At 39.3% G+C, this 23,282-nt stretch overlaps 1 protein-coding gene across 1 annotated transcript in view; it reads left to right on the top strand.

The window, feature by feature from the left end:
- THRB (thyroid hormone receptor beta) overlaps positions 1-23,282 on the top strand; it is a 503,781-nt gene that overhangs the window by 153,333 nt on the left and 327,166 nt on the right. Inside the window, exon 2 of the mRNA XM_089690950.1 lies at positions 10,142-10,253. The gene's annotated coding sequence lies outside the window, so the exon portion shown is untranslated. The remainder of the gene's footprint in view (positions 1-10,141; positions 10,254-23,282) is intronic.

Genomic DNA, 23,282 nt, shown 5'->3' on the forward strand with positions numbered 1-23,282 from the left:
AGCCGTGTTTCTTTCAATTTCAGAATTTAAAGTGTTGCTTTAAGGTTTGAATATTATAATTCATTTTATTTACATGACAACCGTTTAGGTTCGTCCTGTCCAGAGTTTGCCAACTGGCAGTGCTCCAGTGGTTTCTCTGCTCCCTAGCCTCCTACAGAGCCTGTATAATGTCAATCCTATGATATCATTATTTCCATAGGCCCATCCTATGAATACATTGAATCCAACTGACCTTATGTTGTTGGAGCCTGGAAGGTGTTGCTAAAAAAATGTTATTGTTGTAAGCTTAGATTAAAGGTATCCTCAACACAGTATTTTTTAAAAAATCATACTTCATCAGAAACACAAATAGTAATGTTTCTCAAATGTAAGTTCACATACTACTAATTAGACATTTGTGTCCTACTCAGTGCAACTCCTTACTGCAATGTACTGTATATATGCTGGTCAATACAGATTTGCATTGTAAAGGTGAGTGGTTGACATTTTTTAAGACATCTGTCATATTTCATATGGGTAAACAGGCTTTTTTACATGTATGTGTGCCATCACATAAAGGGTAAATGCCACCAATGCCTAATTTTGGTTCACTCTGTAGTAAGGTGCAGATGCAGTAACTTGAGTAAACCCTTATCATGTTTTACTCATTTTTTGGAAATGACCAGATCCGAAGTACAACTTCTCTGAAAAACAAAATGGACCATGTTAAAGTATAGCTAAACCCCATTTAGTAATTTAGTATAGTAAAGCAATGTGTATCATAAACAATTGCCATTTTTCTATAAAATTCGGTATTCACGTTTTTTTTTTCTTTGCACCTCAGAGCTGTTGATCTCCTGCAGCCTTAGACAAGAGCAGAAAATAGTAAGTTTAAAAACAAGTGAAATTTATTTAAACAACATATATTTCAGTTACAAAACATAGGAGAGCATAGGAGGAACTTGGTCTGTTCATCTTTTTCCATTCTTCAAGAACAACCTCTTTTAGAGCCTGGATGCTGGATAGAGAGTGATGCTCAACTTGTCTCTTCAGAATTCCCCATAGGTGTTCGATTGGGTTCAGATCAGAAGACATACTTGGCCACTGAATCACTTTCACCCTGTTCTTCTTCAGAAATGCAACAGTGGCCTTAGATGTGTGTTTTGGATCATTGTCATGTTAGAAAAGTGCACGACGACCAAGGGCACGGAGTGATGGTAGATGGTAGAAGCTCCCCGACACCAGCAGTACTCATGCAGCCCCACAGAAGGACACTGCCACTACCATGTTTCACTGTAGGCACCGTGCATTTTCTTTGTACACTTTTACGACGCCATACAGTTTTGAAGCCATCAATTACAAAAACATTTAGCTTGGTCTCATCACTCCAGAGTACAGAGTCCCAGTAGTCTTCTTCTTTTGCAGCATGGGCCCTGGCAAATTCTAGGTGGGTTTTTTGTGCATGGGCTTTAGGAGAGGCTTCCTTCATGGACAATGCCCATGAATGCCATTCCTCTGCAGTGTACACCATATTGTGTCATGGAAAACAATCACCCCAGTTTGGCTTTTTAGTTCTTTAGCTATCTGTAGTGAACTTGCATGGCAATTTTTTTTTTCAACCCTCCTCATTAGAAGACACTCCTGTTGAGGTGTTAACTTCGGTGGATGGCCTGGACATCTCTGTGGGATGGTTGCAGTTCCATCTGTGTTACATTTTTTTATCACTTTTGCTACAGTATTCTGACTGATAAATAAAGCTTTGTTGATCTTCTTGTAGCCTTCACCTTTCTTGTGTAGAGAAATGATTTTCTTTCTCAGGCCTTGTGACATTTCTCTTCCATGTGGTGCCATTGCTGAGAGCATGAAATGGGAAGGGGTTTTCTTTGTTAAGTAGTGCCCTTTTATAATCAACTGTCTGCAGGACACCTGTTTAATTCATTCAAGACCATGTTGCAAAAATGAATAGACCCCATTGAAAGTCTTAGGAGCAAACCCAAATTTTAGACAACAAATCCTAATTAACAATAATTCAAGTACAGGTGAGTCTAATTATAATTAGACTCACCTGTACTTGAATTCTTGTTAATTAGGATTTTGTTGTCTAAAATTTGGGTTTGCTCCTAAGACTTTCAATGGGGTCTATTAATTTTTGCAACATGGTCTTGAATGAATTTGTTAAGAAAAATACTTTTTTGTGTATGTGCAAGTTAACAAATATTGCTTGCAATCAATGGCCCACATTTGTGGGAGTATTTTGTAGTATAGTGTCCATCGAAAATGTTGATTCTGAAAGGAAAGGTTTTCAGGCAAATCTGTTGGGGTGTACTCAATTATGCTGAGCACTGTGTGTGTGTGTATATATATATATATATATATATATATATATATATATATATATATATAAAACATGCTTTGGCATGAAGGGGAAAAAAATAACTTTGCTTCTTTTTTGTACCAAGGCATTCAGCTCAGTATGCCTTAGCCCAAGGCATTTGGATGCTTACTGATTGTAAGGAACCCGCACCGAGCACCCCCTTTCGAACTCTGCCTGTACAAGATTTCAATTATATCCCTGGGGTACAGAAAGCTTGGCATCAGGAGACTAATTACATTTTCGTTAATGCCAATCAATCGAGCTCTCTGTCAGTCCAATAGAATTTAGACACTGTTGTGTTTGTGTGTACAGAGCAGTGATCATGAGAATATCATCTGCAATGTCTAACAGACTGGAGGAGAGCCAGCCTTGACAGACAGAGCTAGAAAGCCTAAACACAGCTATTTACAGACTTCTCTTGTTCCTTTACTTCTAATCTGAAAGAAATGTCCATTTTCTTAAAAAAGGAAAAGTATGTGTGTGTATTTTGTGTTTGTGCATTTTTTATTTTATATATACTGTACGTATATACAGTATGTATATATATATATATATATATATCCTGCTCAATACATTTGTAACTCAAAGTTATTGAAAACTCTATTTAGGCTTGGTTCACACTAGCCGACTCCAAAGTTGTGCAATTTTCAGTGCAACTTTGGAGTCCAACTTTGATACAACTTTGAAATGACTTTAATCTGACTTTTAAACTCTCTGGCACTGAAGTCATATCAAAGTCCGATCAAAGTAGTGCAGGAACCTTTTCTGAAGTCGCAGAAACTTCTATAGTGGCTATTGGAATGGCTCTCATAAAGATATATGGCATTTCACATGTCCTGTGACTTTGGGTCTCTTAAGTCAGATCCTAAGTCGTAGGAATGTGAACCAAAACGTAAACCCAGAACCAGACTTTCTTAAAGCCTAAATTTAATCCAAATTAAAATATAAAATCAGCACAACAGACATTAAATGCTATCAATCCAATGTGTCCCCTGTGCTGCTGACTCCTGCATTCAGTGAAATCCTCATCCATCGATCCCCCCCCCCCCCCCACTGTTGTAATCTTCCAGTACTGTGGGGGGTTAATAGAGCCAACTATGCCCGCCATGTGTGTGCCACTTCTCCATTCACAGAAACTGTACTATAGCAGATGAATGAAAGGTCTGACTGCTCCATTCATTGATCGTTGTGCTGATTTTTCTTTTTTGGACTAACCGTAGGCTTTTATGGACTAACGAATTTTAGAGTTATTTTACTTTCAGACTTTCTAGATATTTTACCCCATCATTTAGGTTGGTCACTGCACAAATACAACATATTATAGGCATCCTCTGCAACCAACACCAGAGGAGAAAGACCCTCTCAGCCATGTGACCAACCAAAGGAATTAAGTCATATATGTAAGTTATGTAAGCTATGTATATATTTTTAAATATGTGGTAGGAAGATTAAAAGGGGAGTAGGGGGAACAAACTGGAATTCTTCTTTAAAAATGGTTATTAAAAAACAGTCTTTGGAGTGTCTGCAATCCCTGCTAATATTTAATCATCTCTGAGAGCACCCAACCAGTGACCCTGTGATGATTGAACGTTATCACCACACTTTCTGAGTGTGGTGTTATCACCATTTGAGTTATCACCATACATTTTTTTTTAACATTGATATCTTCGGTTGTCTTTATTTTGGAAGTAAAAAGACATGATTTGAAGATTAAACAAATTATATAAAATATATAACTACTGTATAGTAAAGTTGGTCAGACATTCTTCTTTAGGGCTCATTCATACCACCGGTCTTGGGCTGTGTTGCCCAGCATAGTCCCAAAGCAAGGTAAATGGTCTTATTTTCCATTGTCCCAGTACACATTAATGCATTGCATTGGTTTGTGCCAAAACAAACAAAAAAATACAGGTTGCAGTGCATCGTAAAACATTCAAGCTCTGGAAAACAAATGCACTACAATACATGTTAAAATAGCATTGTAGCCCCATGCAATTTGCAATGACATGCCCAGCCCATCAAGTGCATGCGTATTATGCACATGCTATGCATATGCTATGGAGCCCATAGTCAGAAGTCTATGTGCTAGACATCTTTAGGCCCCATGTACACAGGACACTTCTGAACGATGGAAACTGACTGCTGGAAAATGTAGGTTAACAAACATCTGTTTAGCCATGTTTGCATAACGAGTTTATGCGCGTTTGTGTTTAGAAGCGCTTTTTAAAGATAAGCACAGGAGAACCTCCCAAATGCCCAGAATGCACTGAAAGTGGTAAATTATTAACTATTTCAGACTGTTTCAGAGAAATACAGAGAGTAGAAGCAGAGACAGCAGTATGTTTTGAGATTAGCTTAGGTGTGAGTTGGTCCTTAACATTTCTTTTGTTTCCAAGGGTGGGAAAGGTGTCTGGTGGAGTGAGTCATTAAGGCCACCTGGCAGGGGGTCTTCATGAGGAATTTTAGGTGTTATTGGTCATTAACATAGCTTTTGTTTCCAAGGGTGGGAGAGGTCTGAGGTGTGAATTGGTCATTACAATGTGTAAAGAGCTTGGTAGGAACATCCTGTGTTCAGTGTTTCGTCCATCTGAGTACCTTGAAAACGCTTTGCATGCATTTATCATGATGAAAAAAGGCTCCGGACAGCATCGGGAACTGGAAGAGTTAAAAAATAAATTTCAAACGCAAACGCTTATAAATGCTATTTGCTGCATTTACAAGCGTTTTGCATTTGAAGCGCTGAATCAATCAAATCAATTGCTGAACGCAAGTTTTCTGCGTTCACAAAAAGGACTGTTAACTCAAATGCCTGTAAACGACTGTAAATGAAGATGTGTACATGAACACATAGGAAAACATTAGGGTGAGTTCAGGGGCTGCTGAAAAATTCACTGAAGAGCTCCTAAACGTGAGCTTATCAGCTGCAGTGTACATGAGCCCTTAGTCCCTGGCTGACTGGTAGTACCAAAGATACATTGGTGTTTTGCTTTTTTTGGACTTATGTGGCTTCCAGCAGCTTATAGCAATCTATTGAAGAGCAATGGACTAATACATTACCTAGCTGTTGAGTATTTCCCATATATGAGTGGTTGCATTATTTGCTTTATGTACCCTAACTGTCTGTAATTACAAATACAGTACATGAATAGAATAATTTTACCTAGAAGGTTGACTGAGTTTAGCAATGACTAATTTTAATCATCATTCAGTAGCTAAGGAAAGTTGCTTGTAATAGAGGAATTGAGCTGCTGAACATTCAGGGACATTGTGTCAAGGCCAGGCTGTCTAAAACATTGTTGATTCATGGAGTGATTTATTTTCTCTGGTTAGACTGATTGTAACATGCTGTCATTTATCATTTTCTTGAAAGAAATGTATAGAGATTAAAGTACAGCCACGGAGAAAAGTGGCAACTTGTCAGCTATGAATTAACAGGAGTTTCAACAAAAAGTTGCACAGACTGTATTATAGCAGTATTCATTTTTTCATCTTGCTCAAGATTTCTATAAAAGCTGTAACTGAAGGTGGCATTTCTGCTCCATAAACGCTCTCTCACTGCCCTGGAAGTTTTATGTACAGTGCAGCTATTCAGCGCCAACCTTTATCAAAGTATGCCACCCTCCTGCAGAGTGAAACAGTACGGCTTCTGATTTGCCATTGTCAGCTGGACTAAACCTGTTGCATTCGGTATACATTGGAATATGAATTTATAAAAGTGAAATGAGCATGTCTTCCCTTCGACCATTCAAACACATGCAGAGTAACATAAAGTAGCACTTTTTCTCTCGCTGGTTGAATGTTTAAAGGAAACATTGTTTCAATTCTCTTTATTTCTTGTTTGTAAATGTTTTTTTTTAGGGTGATAAGAAGCCTTTTAAAGCCCAAGTCCTGCCGGGCAAAAAAACTAGAAAATTCAGTCGTCATTAAGTGCTCTGGCCAGTGGCCAGAAGGGGCAAACGGGGAAGGAGAGGGGAGATTTCAGAGTTGGGGAAAAAAAGAAAAGGTGTGATCGATCAGGTGCTTATGTTTAAAGTGGTTGTAAACCTCAGACATGAAATATGAACAAAGCATATCTCTTTATAATGTGTACTTGTCTCAATTAAGAGCACTAAGACTAGGTTCACATTAGCCCGTAGTCTGTGGGCTGGTTGTGAATGCAGGAATCACACCTGTTCCCGCACCCACAACCACCCACAACCAGATCCCAGTGCTCTTATGAGACATGCATTCTGAATGGTACCACCACGCATCTCTACTCGCATCATGTTTGGAGGTGTGGGAACCGCAGTAAAAGTGCATGGTCAAAAAGATTGTACAGTTTCCCTGCGGCCGTGTTTTTTCAAGGTGCATGTACCTTGTTGCTGCAGGTAATGTGGGCACAGCAGCCCACTCAAATTAATGGGCTGTCGTGCCCAAGCAAATGGAGGCCGCACAACCTGCAAGTGTTGAACCTTGGCTTAGTGTCATTTCTGTCTGCTGCTTGGTTTCTCTGTTATCAGCATGAGTCTCTCCTGACAAGTTTTATATATATATACATACACATACACTCACCGGCCACTATATTAGGTACACATGTTCAATTGTTTGGTAACACAAATTGCTAATCAGCCAGTCAGCACCTCAACTTATTTAGGAATGTAGACGTGGTGAACACGACTTGCTGAAGTTAAAACCAAGCATCAGAATGGGGAAGAAAGGGGATTTCAGTGACTTTGAACATGGCATGGTTGCTGGTGCCAGACAGGCTGGTCTGAGTATTTCAAAAACTGCTGATCTACTGGGATTTTCACATACAACCATCTCTAGGGTTTACAAAGAATGGTCCAAAAAAGAGAAAATATCCAGTGAGTGGCAGTTGTGTGAACGAAAATGCCTTGTTGATGTCAGAGGCCAGAGGAGAATGGGCAGACTGGTTGCTGAGACATTCTGATGGTAGGATAAAGGATAAATATAGCATAAAGTACATGAAAGCATGGATCCATCCTGCTTTGTATCAACGGTTCAGGCTGGTGATGGTGGTGTAATGGTGTGAAGGATATTTTCTTGGCAATAGCAAGTTGCACCTAATAAAGTGGCCGGTGAGTGTGTATATATATATATATGGCCATTAGACATAATGTATGTTGTCCTGGCTATTCTATGTGCTTACATTGTTTGGAATCAGGTAGAGCTTGTTTTAAAAATACACACCCCGATTCACGCTTTTGGGTAAAAAAAAAAAAAAGCTTTACATTTGTGCCTGTTCACATATGAGCCCCTGTAGCTCAAAAAGGTAGGGCCAATCTAGACAGGATCCAATTAACCTACCAGCATGTCTTGTGTGAGAGAAAACCCATGGAGGCACAGGGAGAACATGCAAACTTCAGGCAGGTAGTGCTGTGGTTGGGATTTGAACCAAAAACCCTAGTACTGTCAGCTGGGAGGGCTAACCATTTAGCCACTGTGCTGCCCTCCTAGTAACTAGCTCTTAATTAGATAAAGCAATATGCTCAAATACACCTAAAAATGCAAAAAAATTAAGGAAAAAAAGCCCCCAAATCACGGGAAATGCTCACACTCAGGTGTGAATGCAGCTGCTTAGCATGCAAATGTAAATAATTTGCTATCCATAGCCTGGCTACATGTTCACCTTAAGAGTTACTGAGTATATACTGTTAATGTTCAAAAAGATATCTATGTTTTCTTTCTCCCTCCCCTGGTACTCTGAATAAAGGAAACCACAGTTAGTGTACAGGTAGAGTTCATAAAGGGACCTAAATACAACTGTAAGTGCCAAGAGGGGGGCAGAAAAAGATGACTGCACAGAAAGTATCTAACTGTTCCCCCACAAGTGTACATTTTATACAGTGTCTCTGTATGGAAGGGAGGCACAATTAAGAGCCCGTTCACATTTATGTGAATCGGATGCATTTTGAATCTGATTTGCATGACATGTGAAAGAACATTAATTTCTATCATGGTGATTCACATATATGCAGTGCAGCCTGAGTGTGGATTCAATGCAAATTCAAAAAGGGTCCTGTACATTTTTGGAGCAGTGCAGTCCGGTTCAGGTGCAAATTAAGGCTCATTGACTTCTATGCAGGGGCGGACTGACCATTTGGAAACTCGGGCACTACCCGAGGGCCCGGGGTCAGTAGGGGGCCCCATGAGTACCTTTTTCATAGGCTTTTTTGAGTTTGGGCAAGGACACAGGGGCCATAATGATCCCCTATTGCCCGGGGGCTCCATGAGTTGTCAGTCCGCCCCCTATTTATGAGAACTGCATCTAAAACTGCACGTCATTAGTTTGTGAACGTGATTTCAGTGCGGTTTTCTCTTTTCAAATCCTGTCCTGAACTGGCCCTGAACCTCTGAACAACTACTTTGAATTTGCACTGAAACCAGAGCTCGAAAGTGCACTGCATCTAGTGTAAATCCACTCTAAAAAGTGGGTCTTGCTAATTTAACTGAAAGGTCCACTTTAATGATATAAAAATCATCCACATGTATTTTTTGACTACTTGAGTCTAAAGCCGTGCTTGTCTTTACAGCTAATGCAATTCAATAATTGCATTGCTCATCTTGTGCTGAGTGACAGTCACAAAGGGTTATTATCCAGCCAGCCAGCCTGCTTTAAAAATTGTTTTTTAAAGATAAGCACAGGAGAACCTCCCAAATGCTCAGAATGCACTGAAAAGTGGTAAATTATTAACTATTTCAGACTGTTTCAGAGAAATACAGAGAGTAGAAGCAGAGACAGCAGTATGTGTTGAAATTAGCTTAGGTGGGAGTTGCTCATTAACATTTCTTTTGTTTCCAAGGGTGGGAAAGGTGTTTGGTGGAGTGAGTCATTAAGGCCACCTGGCAGGGGGTCTTCGTGAGGAATTTGAGGTGTGAATGGTCATTAACATATCTTTTGTTTCCAAGGGTGTGAAAGGTCTGAGGTGTGAATTGGTCATTACAATGTGTGACAAGCTTGGTAGGAACATCCTGTGTTCAGTGTTTTGTCCATGTGAGTACCTTGAAAATGCTTTGCATGATGATAAAAGGCTCTGGACAGCATCGGGAACTGGATGAGTTAAAAAAAATTTCAGACGCAAATGCTAAATGCGATTTGCCGCGTTTAGCTGCATTTACAAGCATTTTGCGTTTGAAAAGCTGATAAAATTGACTGCTGAACGCAAGTTTTCTGTGTTCAAAAAAACGACTGTAAACTCAAATGCCTGTAAACGACCGTAAACAAAGATGTGTACATGGACACATAGGAAAACATTAGGGTGGTTCAGGGACTGTTGAAAAAAACGCTAAACAGCTCCTAAACGTGAGTTTATCAGCTGCAGTGTACATGAGCCCTAAAACTTCTGATTAAAATCAGGTGTTTACAACGCTCTGTAGCTCAAGCTGAAAAGTACACACACACATAAACACGCACACACACATGAATGGCTCAGATAATTGGCTAATCACTGTGACTGATCCCTTATCAGATTCTGGCTCCTTTAGAGGTTGCAGTCAGATGTCTGTCTAAAAAAAGTATTATATTTTGTTTTGGATAAAGTAGGAAATGGTAAAATGTATAAAAAGTCATTTTGGGTTTTCCAGTGGTCACTGGGGAGTAATGGGGAGGGTAAATTTCCCCAGTGGGGACCTAAGATGGCACTACAAAGCTGACCAAGGTTCTCATTCTTTATCAGTATCTGGAAAAAAAATGTTTTAAATACATTTAAAAATAATGTGTAAAAATAATGTATTTCTATTACTTTTTACTGTGTATCCAACATATTAACCGATGAATTTCTATTTCAGTTCTAGAATCTGCTATCCACCTTGCATCTTTCACCGGTGAAGAATCTGAAGAGGTAATTGATGGTTGCATGGTACAGGGAGCCAGTCAATGGAATATAGGCATGAAGATCTAGTAAGTGTATCTCTCTAAAATGTATATTTGTGCTGGTACGATACTGAAAGAGCTACTGCAGAGGACTTGATTGAATATTCATTAACATAATGTTATATTAGAAGATTTTGACAGATAGTTTTGATTTGAAGGGGACAAAATCCAGATTTGCCAGTACTTTCAAGGGACACAATGCTGCTTATACAGTTTGCATAAGATTGCTATGAATGATTTTTTTTCAATCGACTCTTTGGCTGCCATTTTCCTTTTTTTATATCCTTGTGAGCCAGCTGTCCTTTCTTGATTCCTGCAGCTGGTTTCCTGATGATATGGTACTTGTTGTATATATCATGCATGACATACATATCCCAGGGGGCTGCAGGCAGCTGAGGGCTATGTCATTCTTGCCTAGGCAAGAAATCCAGATATAAGGGGCCTGTTATATGAAAAATGTATTAACAAAAAAAACATATATTTTTCTGCAAATGTGTGAAAGAAAAGGGTGAGGAATAATATTACGGAAAGTGTAAAGGTCTGCTTTAAAGACAACCGCTGGCTAAGAGGATAATAAAACTCTGTATATGCATGTATTGTATTATTATGCCTTTTAAATCATATTCTTGATGAATAACACATTAACATTGAAAGGATATGAAAAGATGAAGGGACTGAATAAAACGTAGACAAAGAGGAAATTTTGGTACAGTCAAATCTAGACTCAGAGGCACACGTCTCCAAAGTGTGCGGCTGTCTTCTAGAAGTCATAGAGAGACAGCATGTAGTGTTTCTCATTCATCTTTATGTTGTGCTGAAACTGAATTTCCTAACATAGCAATTTTTTAAGAACGTCATGGTTTTATGGTTGAGAAAATGACTCAACTCATACGTCTAATGTGACTTTGTGCCATCTGGATTATTCAGCAAGGAAGTGCAGAATGATGTTACTAATTGAAAGCAATCAGATTTTGTTTTACTTATTTGACTACAGTACAACAATTGTAATCGGATTCGTTCCTGTTATTTCTAGGAGTGTAATGATATAACCGGACTTTAACTATTTCATAAGCAGGGGCGGACTGACAACTCATGGGGCCCCCGGGCAATAGGGGATCATGGGGCCCCTGTGTCCTTGCCCAAACTCAAAAAAGCCTATGAAAAAGGTACCAGGGGCATCTCATGGGGCCCCCTACTGACCCCGGGCCCTCGGGCAGTGCCCGAGTTTCCAAATGGTCAGTCCGCCCCTGTTCATAAGTTATCTGCAACCTGCATAGCATCAGTGCCAGAGTATGATAACATTGCAGTAAAGGTAAGGACAGAAAAATGTCAGGCCCAATGTCATTCCAAATAGAGAGCTTCTGACATTCACATGTCCTCAGGTTATTAATAATATGTAAATATCACGTTGCCATCAGAGAATAAGAATTTACACAATATAAGAACGTGGAGTTACACTACAGTAAAAAAAAACAAAAAAAAAAAATGTACAGTTGTTTTCTGAGGACACAGCTTGTCCATTAAATGGCTGATTTTTATCTTGTATTTATCAAGTGTACATTTCTCACTCCCTATATCCGTTTGGTTGGCTGCATCCTTATGTTCTAAGTTGCTTTAAAATGCAATAAATATTTCCTGGTTATCAACATTGCCCTCTATAGTTCACATTGATATAGTACATATTGAATCAAGTGACAAAAGGCTGCCACCTGTGAAATTCCCAACGGTAAGGGACTAAGGCAGGCCATAGACAGGTCGTTTATTGGCCGAATTTTTGTCCGCCCAATAAAATCTCCCGATAATCACGCAGTTAGTGGGGCCAGCCCATCGGCCGTTTTTTGCGGATCTCCTCATTTATTTTTATCGGTCATGCTGGAAGATCCAGCATCGGCAACGGGGTCGACCGATTTTTCATTTATCGGCCAACAATTTGGCCGATAAACGGCCCGTCTATGGCCTGCCTAATTAATCACTTCAAGTCCGGACACTTTTACCTCCTTCCTGTCCAGGCCAGTTTTCAGCTTTCAGTGCTACACATTAAATGACAATTGCGCGGTCATGCAACACTGAATTAATTTTTTAGCACTTTTTTGAGACAGATAAAACTTTATTTTGGTGGTATTTATTCACCACTGGGATTTTTTTTTTTTGCTATATAAATGAAAAAGTCCAAACATTTTGAAAAAAAAGTTATTCAGTTATCTTTTTAGTAAAAAAAAACCCATATTAGTTTACAACCAAAAATTATAATTTTTAATTTTTTTTTTACATTTTTATTTTATATTTTAATATTATTATTATTTATTTTTTTTAACATACTGTCACCCTAGCAGTACAGTGTCACCATAATTACACTATACTACTTGTGGGGGGTGATGAAGATTTTTTGTTTTGATTTTTTTTACACTGATTGCTTTTACACCCATAAAGGCTGTAAAAGCAATAATTTCTCCCTCTCTCTGACTGCATTCTTGCAGCCATTGAGAAATACTGTGAGAGCTGTGATTGGTCACAGCTTGTCACATGGTACAAGGCTGTTGCGAATAGCCTTGTACCATGTGACCTCTTTGATCTTCACAGATTACACAAGTAGTAAGCAATGATGTCAGGAAGTGACATCTTGCTTACTACTATTCATGTGATCACTGATTTGCCAATTAGTGATCACATCATCGGGAACTCGCACAGAGGTCCCGTACAGTGATCGGATCGCAGTGCTCTCCCAGGGAGCACGCACAGGCTGTAAATGTGGGCGCCGTTTATGAACGTCAACACGCTCCTGCACTGCTCCTGTCCAGCCGTTTATGTACATGAGTCGGACAGGAAGTGGTTAAGGAGGAATTCCAGGTAAGGATATTTTATACTTAGCTACATTGGTACAGCTTGGACCATTGTAACTATGTACTGTATACACCAAACCTGGCAAATGCCCATGGAAGCTGAAAATAACTTAAGTAGACACTGCTACTCCATTGATCTCCACTTGCTTCCAGGTTCCCTGCTAAATAGCCGGCCTGATGCATTGTGAACAGTGAAGGTCAGTCGTTTGGCACGGGTGCCATCCAAAGAAAATTTAGCATTTTCTGAATAAATGCAAAGTGTTCTGTGATTGGATGAGGTGGAAAGGCAGGATGGGGGTCACCTGCTGTAATGACAACTTAGAGAAAAACTCCTCATACTTTGTAGAGATTGGTTCTTCTTGTTTTGTGTAAGTGACATGAAGTGAAGGGAGTTCTTCCCAGTGGGACACAGTCAGCAACAAATGTTTTAAAGGTTTTGACCCTTCCTTTCTAAAAAAATAAATAAAAGGGCCTGCGAAATGGATTCCATCTTCCATTTAGAAAATAGTTTGTCCTGGAAAAAGGATAAAACTGACAACAATACCCTCACCTGGTCAGTGTGGAATCATTTCCGACACTCCCACAAACTTGCCCCTTATCCATTGATCATGCTTCCCCGTTTTTCTTTATCGTGTTTGGGGTATCTAGCCCCGCTACCCCTTGTGATGTTTGGATTCTGTACATTCTTTAGCTTTTGATTTAACTTACTCTTCTAACATCCCTGTCCTTTTTTCTTTTCTTTTTTATGGTTCTATAATAACACCCCCCCCCCCCATTTATTTTTTCTTTTGTCTGTATTTTTGTGGCCCTAGAAACCTTCTAGGAATTCTGTTGTTTTTTTTAAATTCTAATAGGCATTTACTTATAGATTTGTTTGTACTCTTACTGCTTCCTTACACACCCAATGGGCTAGATGGATTTGATTGTTATTTACCACCTGGAGTGTTTCCACGTGTTTCTTTTGCTATGTTTTCTATTATTCTAGATTTACAACTTTGTACTTTTGCCAGTTTTGTACTGACCATGGACATGTCTCAGTGACTTATGTTTATTGTTTTTCTTGTAACTTTGTTATAGACAAATCTTAATAAGCAGAGATTAAATATAAAAATAAATAAAGTTTTGGCAATACATACACTTTAAAAATGCAGCATAAAGGGTAACTACTGTTATACAAATAAAGAAACCCTTCTGTCAGCATCAGACAACCTTGTAAACAACAAATAAGTGTTTGATTTCCTTCGCTCATGGAGAGTGGGGAAACCCATATACCTAGCTGGCATAAGGCCCAAGGATGGGAAGAAGGGGGGAAGAGGGGGTACAAGTCTTATGCTGTGATTATTCAGTCACCCTCCCTCTGCCATAGTCATGGTTTCTTTACCCACCTTCTAAAGATGATGTAGTTGCTGGCACTAGGCTTGATAAATCCAGAATATTTTCTGTGGATTGGTTTGCCCATTTGAGCCATGGAAGTTTAGGTGACCTGCAGAAAAGGCTTGGAAAATCCCTTTTCCAAGCAATTTTAGAAGTCTGTGATGCCTTCTTCCAAGCCTTGTGCCACTTATTCATTTATTACAAGTATATATACAGGTAGATATAGCACCATCAATTTACGCAGCGCTTTACATATATATTGTGCATTTACATCAGTCCCTAACCCTCAAGGGGTATACAATCTAAGGTCCCTAACTTACATTTATATACTAGGGCCAATTTAGACAGGATCTAATTAACCTACCAGCATGTCTTTGGAGTGTGGGAGGAAACTGGAGTACCCGGAGGAAACCCATGCAAGCACAGGGAGAACATGCAAACTCCAGGCAGGTGGTGCCATGCTTGGGATTTGAACCAACAACCCTAGTACTGCCAGGCAGAAGTGCTAGCCATTTAGCCACTGTTTCTACTTTCGCACTAAGGAGTTTTTGAAGCATTTTATGTGTTAAAAAAGTGCCTTAAAAGCTCAATAAAAATGCTTCCCTATGTATGTGAATGCATATATAAGTATGTTTTCACACTGAATGTTTCCACTTGTGGTGCGGTGTAAAAACTCCTGCTTGCAGCATCTTTGGGTGAGATAAAAAAGCCCCAAAAATGCCTTTCCCATTGAAATCAATCGAAAACGCCTGAAAAGTGCCTAAAAGGCCTCTGAGAAGCGCTTTTGGTGCAGTTTTTAAGTCACGTGTCCTTTAAAACGTTCAGAAAGCGCGGTAAAAATGCCTATGCGTATTTGCTATGTTTTTGTGGTGGATCAGTGTGAAAGTAGCCTTAGACTCAAGAGACAGAGGACCATCACAGTACCACCAGCCCTGGATTCCGGGCACTTAAATATAAGCACCATTTGATGATCAAGTGCCTTCAGGATGCTGCATTGTACCTCTGTACTTTACAAATAGTGCGCTTATATCACTTACAAGCTCAGTGAAAATGACCTTTTGGCATTCATCATGTGTATTTGCCCCACTAGCTAAATCCCTTGCATTGTCCATTTTCAAGCCTTCTCTGTTGCCCGAATCTGAGCCTGGGAAGCCAATATCACTTACTGTTATCCTTAGAAAGGGATATAGTATGGCTCAGAATAATGAGATAAGGTTGCAGCACTGCCTATTTTGTGAATATCTGCTGAATCTACTACAAACATGAGTTACATGTGACCAATGTAGATATTCTGTGTGAGGTAACATGAAAGAACAGTTTCTTTTTTTTTGCCTAGTAAATGATAATTGCCCTTCCAGCCACGTGCTTGAGACTTACGGTAATTCAAATAAGCAGACTATCCAAAAGCTGGTCTTTGATATATTAGCAACAAACTATTCACATACAGGGGCGGACTGACCATTCGGACACTCGGGCACTGCCCGAGGGCCTGGTGTCAGTAGGGGGCCCCATGAGATGCCCTTGGTACCTTTCGTAGGCTTTTCTGGGAGTGGTTTGAGTGTAGACGAGGACACATGGGCCCCATGATGCCATATTGTCCGGGGGCCCCATGAGTTGTCAGTCCGCCCCTGTTCACATACAAATTTGTTGCACTTATACATTTTCCTTTTGAACTTATTTTTAGTTATGTACTAATTTGTTATATATTTTTTAAATGTATTATATTTATTATTTTGTATACATTTAACTGTCTCTGCATCACCAATCTTACTTGGGCCTAACTGCTAAACAGTGGGGATTATTTACTAAAGGAGTAAGGCAAAGTGAATTTTCCCCCAAAAAAGTAAAAATTCACCTTGCGAAGAATACTCAGTTTTTTGCAAAGATAATGAAAAACAGATTTTGTTCTTGCTCATGACTAGATGAATGAAGTCCACACTTCACAATTTACAAGTTATGTGCATTTTATTCTCAAAAATATTTTGGAAAGGAACATTCTCTGTACCTTTAGTAGGGCCAAATTATTTCTTATAATAATATAATCGGTGATATGTCATTGTTATTTAATTTCTCATCTCAGTTGGTATACTCATGATGTCACTTTTTCTTAAAGTGTGTATACCCAAAACTTTTTTTTTATATAATTTTGTATAAAATGGGGTAAGGTTAGAACCTCTCTCAGATTCTAACTTTCCAACCTGCTATCCAGGTCTCCGTTAGAGAGATTTCTGCTCATTTTCTGTTCTGGGGACAACGTTTACCATACAGGAAGTGAGGGAAAATGTACAATAAAAGGCTGACAGAGGTTCTAGCATTCCCCTACTTAAAGTGATTGTAAACCTTTGACATAAAATATGAACCAGGGGCAGACTGACCATTCGGACACTCGGGCACTGCCCGAGGGCCTGGTGTCAGTAGAGGGCCCCATGAAATGCCCCTGGCACCTTTTATAGGCTTTTTTGGGTGTGCTTTGAGTGTGGACAAGGACACAGGGGCCCCATGATCACCAATTGCCCAGGGGCCCCATGAGTTGTCAGTCCACCCCTGATATAAACAAAGCATTTCCCTCTATAGTGTGTCTCAATTAAGAGCACTAAGTGTCATTTCTGTCTGCTGCTTTGTTTCTCTGCTGTCAGTATGAATCACTTCTGACAAGTTTTCCTGACACCAAGAGAAAAGGTGGCAGGGGAGGGACCTCCAGCAGATTGACAGTCCTTGCTCTGTTCCTGTGAGTTGTGTGAAGGGGTGTGTGTCTCTTGCCTCCAATCAGCTCTCAGAGCTCTCCCCACTGATCTATTCAGAGTGTAACTTCAGCTCCCCACCCCCTGCTTTTCAGAGCTGAGAAATTATGTGTAAATTCTTCACTTTGGGTAGATGTAGATAAGGGAAGACTGCGAATAGACAGGTACAACTTATGTAGGAGAAATTGTTTTATCTCTGTGTATCACCTGAGGCCAGTCACTTCACTGGGTATATGTAAGGGTTTACAACCACTTTAACCACTTCAATACCAGGCACTTATACCCCCTTCCTGCCCAGGCCAATTTTCAGCTTTCAGCTCTGTCACACTTTGAATGACAATTGCGCAGTCATGCAACACTGTACCCATATGAAATTTTTAGCATTTCTTTCACACAAATAGAGCTTTCTTTTGGTGGTATTTAATCCCCACTGAGTTTTTATTTTTTGCTAAATAAAACAAAAAACACCTGACACTTTTGAAAAAAAATTGACTTTTCTTTGTTTCTGTTATAAAATTTTATAAAATTTATAAAATGTATTCTGCTACATTTCTTTGGTGAAAATAATAATAATAATAATTGAATTTGTATTTTTTTCAAATGTTACTATTATTTTATTTTTTATTAAATGTTTTCTTTTTTTTTACTATTTTATTTTTCAGCACACTGTGACCAAAGCAATACAATGTTACCATAGTAACATTGAACTACTCTGGGCAAATGATCAGGATTTGTTTTTTAACATATTGTGATTGCTAATACCAATGTATTTCATTGATATTTGCAATCATTGTTACTGAATGAAACTGATTCATTCAGTCTTTTGTTGTGATTATCTGTGATTGGGAAAAGCTGGTCACATGATACAGATGGGCTGTGATTGGCCCTGTCTGTACCATGTGACTGCCTTGACCAGTCACAGCTAACAACATAATTGTATATAGTGGATGGCATGACAGGAAGCCATCCATTGTATACAATTGACATGTGATCTGCTGTGATTTGTCACAGTGGTCACATGACACTGGCAACGGGCCGGAGTAGTGATATGTCATCGGCTGTGTCCCCTGGACAAGCTCGCTTTGACAGGACATCATGAGACGCTCCGTCACAATGGCGAATGTCCTGCCCAGCCATCAATCTGCTATAGGCCAGGCGGGAAGGTGTTAATGTAAAAAATCACTTTAACCTCTTTCTGTGTTGTGATATACAGATTTAGCATCACTTCCTGTCCTGGGGACATTTTTGACAGACAGACAGGAAGTGAAGAAATCTCTCCAACTGTGCTTCGAATAACAGTTTCAATTCTTCCCCAATCTATCCAAAACTAGAAAAAAAATATTTGGCTATTGATACACATTTTATCCTTCCTATTGGTCTGTAAACAAACTGCATTCTGATTGGTTTCTTTAAATAACTATATTTTGCACAAATTTATTGCATACATGCTGATGGCATTTTCCAGCATTTATTGAGCTTTGTGTCAATATTTGTAATGTAAGCTTCCCTGCTTCTAAATACAAGTGCCAGCATGACTTTGCAGAGATGAAGAGTTCTGTTGGAAAGTTGTTTGACCTTCTGGATGTGTCCGTTTTGATAATACAAGTCAATAAGACTAGTGCATATTCTCCCAGAAAGTGCCCTCAAGGAGTTTCTTCTGGGTTTATCTGTGATACTGCCAGCCCTTTGCTTTGGATAACCCAAGTTTTGCTATGCTGTCAGAGGTTAAAAAAAAGAAAAAAAAAAGAAGAAAAATAAGAATTTTATTAAATAATGCACGTACATATGAGCCTCAATGAATAAACTTGAAAAACAAATATTAAAAAACAGAATAAACAATTATCAATATCTCTTTTTCACTAAGAGGGAGTAGTATTAAAAAGTGAAGAAACAGCTTTATCCATACAAACCCATAAACTTAAAATGTGTTTGTGTTGTTTTTTTGCCTTTTTTATTGTCATATTTTTGGCTTCAAACTTTAGCAGACTACCAAAGATATGGTCCAAAGTATACCGTATATATATAACATTTATATATATATATATATATATAGAGAGAGAGAGAGAGAGAGATACAGTATATATAAGTATCATCGCAGGCTATCCCCACTCCAGTCTATCATGAACGCTGCTGCCAGACCTATTCACCTTACTAACCGTTCTGTATCTGCCACCCCTCTCTGCCAATCCCTCCACTGTCTTCCCATTGCCCAACAGATAAAATTCAAAACACTAACGACATATAAAGCCATCCACAACACTGCCCCAATTTACATAAACGATCTTATCTCTAAATATCACCCAAACCGTACTCTCCGCTCCTCACAAGACCTTCTACTCACTAGCTCCCTTATCTCCTCCTGCCATGCTCGTCTCCAAGACTTTTCCAGGGCGTCACCCATCCTCTGGAACTCCCTACCCCAATCTATCAGACTATCGCCTACTCTACTTACTTTTAGGCGATCACTGAAAACCTATCTCTTCAGGGAAGCCTATCACGCCCTCTGCTAATTCTGGAATCCTCTACTCTTCCAATCACTCCATCCCCCACAGCTATTACCTATTGTACCATTCACCCCTCCCTCATAGATTGTAAGCTCCAAGGAGCAAGGCCCTCAACTCCCTCTTGTATTGAACTGTATTGTTATTGTATTGTCTCCCATTATATTGTAAAGTGCTGAGCAAACCGTTGGCGCTATATAAATCCTGTATAATAATAAGTATATATTTCTATACAGTATATGTGATTTATATTTATTCATATATATGATGTTGGTTGGATCATGATGAGTCTTTAGAATAGATGATGTCTAGCCTCCAATGTGAACGGCTGGCTAAAGGAGAAACCAATTATAAGTTAGTGTCATACAGATACACACCCATACTGGGCACAGTGTGTTTTATTCTGCTATAATTCTTTTGATGTTCTTTAAGTTAATTATATAGTGGTTTATCCCAACATATGTATCTGTTAGTTTGGGCTTTTAAACACATTGTAGCAATGTCTCTGCATGTTCTTATACCCACACAAAACATCATAATAAGAATAATGCACGCATTTCTTCTTCCTTTTAAAAGCATGTCACTCATCTTTTCTTAAAAAGGGAAAAGTACAATTTATCCCATCAGTTATTACCAACCAACAGTTATGTCACTTTTACAGTTTATGAACATGTTTTTGCTTGTCTAAGGCCCTGTCAGTTCATCACCCATGTTTCAGAACTTCTAATTTTCTGTCTGTGTACGGAGCTTTTCCATGAATATTTTCTCCCTTTGCCCCCTTAGACATTTCCACATTTTGTAGTTTTACAACCTCAAATGACAGCGGATTTTGTTTTTTAAAAGCTGCAAATATTGTTACAAAAAAAAGAAGCTATTTGTTGGTTGCTTAAAGTGGGCCTAAACCTAAAAAGTGAAGATTGGCTATGTTATAGGGAACGTCTAGAAATATTAGTTGGGCCTAAGAAGCAGTGCTGGGACTGTACAATACACAGTCTGAAGATGCCAAACTGTGTGCTCCAGTACCCCTCTCCCCGGTTTATTATGCATGTGTCGGTGTCAGAAGAAGCAGCCAGTCAAATACAATCAAACATCTAGAGCAGTGCTGGTTAACTTGAAAATTATAGAACACCTCAAGTGTGGCCCCCAGCACTCCCAGAGGGCCACACATTGGCATGCTTTCATGCATTAAGGAACAATGCATCAAATTAAAAATAATCGGCTTTAAAGTGTTACTAAACCCACAACAGGAAAATCAGTCTGTATATGCAGTAAAGCATGCGTGTTATACTCGCTGTGGAACCTAAGGGGTTAATCCTCTACATTGTGTAAAAATGCCATTTGATCCTGACTTCTCTGCTCCTCCTCTTGTTCAAATGTCCATGTCTTATCTCCTGATACGACGGACTGAATCATAGCCATTTGCACATGCTCAGTTTAGTGTGCATTGCTAGAGAGGTTTTTTTTTTCTTGGGAGAGTGCATGTGATCAGTACAGAGCCAATCAGCACTGTCCAGAAAGAGATCAGGGGTTTTGCATCCTCCTAGAGTAGAGAGAAAACTCCTACAAGCTTTAACCAGTGTTCTGCTGAACACTGATAGAAGTCACAAGACTGCTCTAACTGCTGATGAGAAAAGGTATTTAGCAGTTTATGTTTACTAAAATAATTGCACTTCCATGTCCTGTGTACTGTGGAAGACCAGATATAGTGAATGCAGGGTCCTGGGTTTAGTAACACTTTAAGACACCAACATTTCAATCCTGCTGCAATTTTTGCATTGTACAGCAACACGCACTGTAAAGAAAGTGGAAGTAAAATAAACCCTATCGGTGTCAGTGGCAATAACAGTAACTCCCAGAATTGGTGTCAGCCGTAATATCCCACAGCATTAGTGTCAGTGACCGCAGTAATAACCCAAAGCATTGGTGTCAGTGGCTGCAATAGTTACCTCCATCATTAGTGTCAGTGACCTCAATAATAACACTCAACATTGGGGTCAGTGATAGCAAAAATAACTCTCAGTCATACTAAAGATATGTAATCCTCCTGCGCTCAATGGAGTCCCTATACCAATCAGAAGCCGCCAACACTCAAACTGGTACCCAACAGCAATAATACAATGATATATAATCAATTGGTGCAGCGCTAGACATATAATGTAAATAACATATATATAAAACTAGTCACAGTAGAATGTCACACATCTATTCATGCAATAAGGTGACCAAATAATGTGATCATATTAAGGAATAGATCTCAATAATACACGTGTCCCCAGTGCCACTCACCGATGTGAATGTGAGTAAAATAAGTATCATAAAAAAGTTCATAACACTATGCAGTGGTGCTCAACTCCAAGCGATATGATGCAATGCAAGTGATCAGACAATAACTTCAAGTGATGGTAAGTGACTCTCCTCCTGTGGTAAAATTGCCCCCTCACCTCCAACCTGCGGCCCAAACGGCCTATACGCCTTTAAGACCACTCAGGATCTTGATCCAACATTGACAGACATCACCAGCAAATCTCCCATAGGCTTCCCATCTGGTAAGGTAAGTATTCAGGATACACTGGCTCCTGGTCTCAGCAAGATATACCTCTCATCCGGATGACATAAACATAGGAAGAATCTCTGATAGCGTATTATGTCACACAGTGGGTCTTGCCCGGGGGCCCCATGAGTTGTCAGTTCGCCCCTGACCAGCATAGTACTGATTGAGCATAGTACTCATTGTCTGGATGCATGTATCCTAACAAGTGTCTCGTGAATTTTAGCAAGTTTAAAATTTTACAGCCTAAATACTGTGGTAGTTTTTTACAGTGCTGAATAGATTAGGGTCATTGTATTGTTATTGTACCAATAAATTCCAATAAAATTGAATAAAATCTTATTTTCCCCTATCAATATAAATAAAACCAAACAGATGTTTATGAATTTTTAACACTCAAATATTTATTTGTAAAAAAAAAAAATCAAAAAGAGATAAAAAAGTAATATTTATTTGTAAAAAAAAAAATCAAAAAGAGATTAAAAAAAAGTAAAAAGCACCACATTCCTGTGCAAATCACATGCAATGCCTATGCTGTGCGATTTGAGCCATACAAAATGTATGGCTCAAATCGCTTCCGCACCAAAGGGGTGCAGGACCCTTTTTTTCCAGCACCTGTTCACACACATGTGATGCGAATTCTGGCAATCACACTGTGTTTTGCAATCTGTTTTGGGGTGTTGTTAATTTAACATTGACACCTGCACCAGATCGCACAGACGCCCTGTGATTGCAATGAGGTGCAGGAAACGTACAGGCAGGGGCAGACTGACAATTCTAATGGCATCAGGAAATCATGGGGCCCCTGTGTCCTTGCCCACACTCAAACCACACCCAAAAAAGCCTATAAAAGGTACCAAGGGCATCTCATGGGGCCCTCTACTGACCCCGAGCCCTCAGGCAGTGCCCGAGTGCCTAAATGGTCGGTCCGCCCCTGCGTACAGGATTTGCTGAGTTTCCTGCACTGCATTAGCATGAACCAGATCTAAAAGTATTAGTTGTCAAATTGATGCAGAACCCATGAACAAAATTTGTATTGGTCTTAACTGACT

Source organism: Staurois parvus, unplaced genomic scaffold, assembly GCF_062004578.1.
Source record: "Staurois parvus isolate SC_StPar_1 unplaced genomic scaffold, SC_StPar_1.0 ptg000021l, whole genome shotgun sequence".
NCBI lineage: Eukaryota > Metazoa > Chordata > Amphibia > Anura > Ranidae > Staurois > Staurois parvus.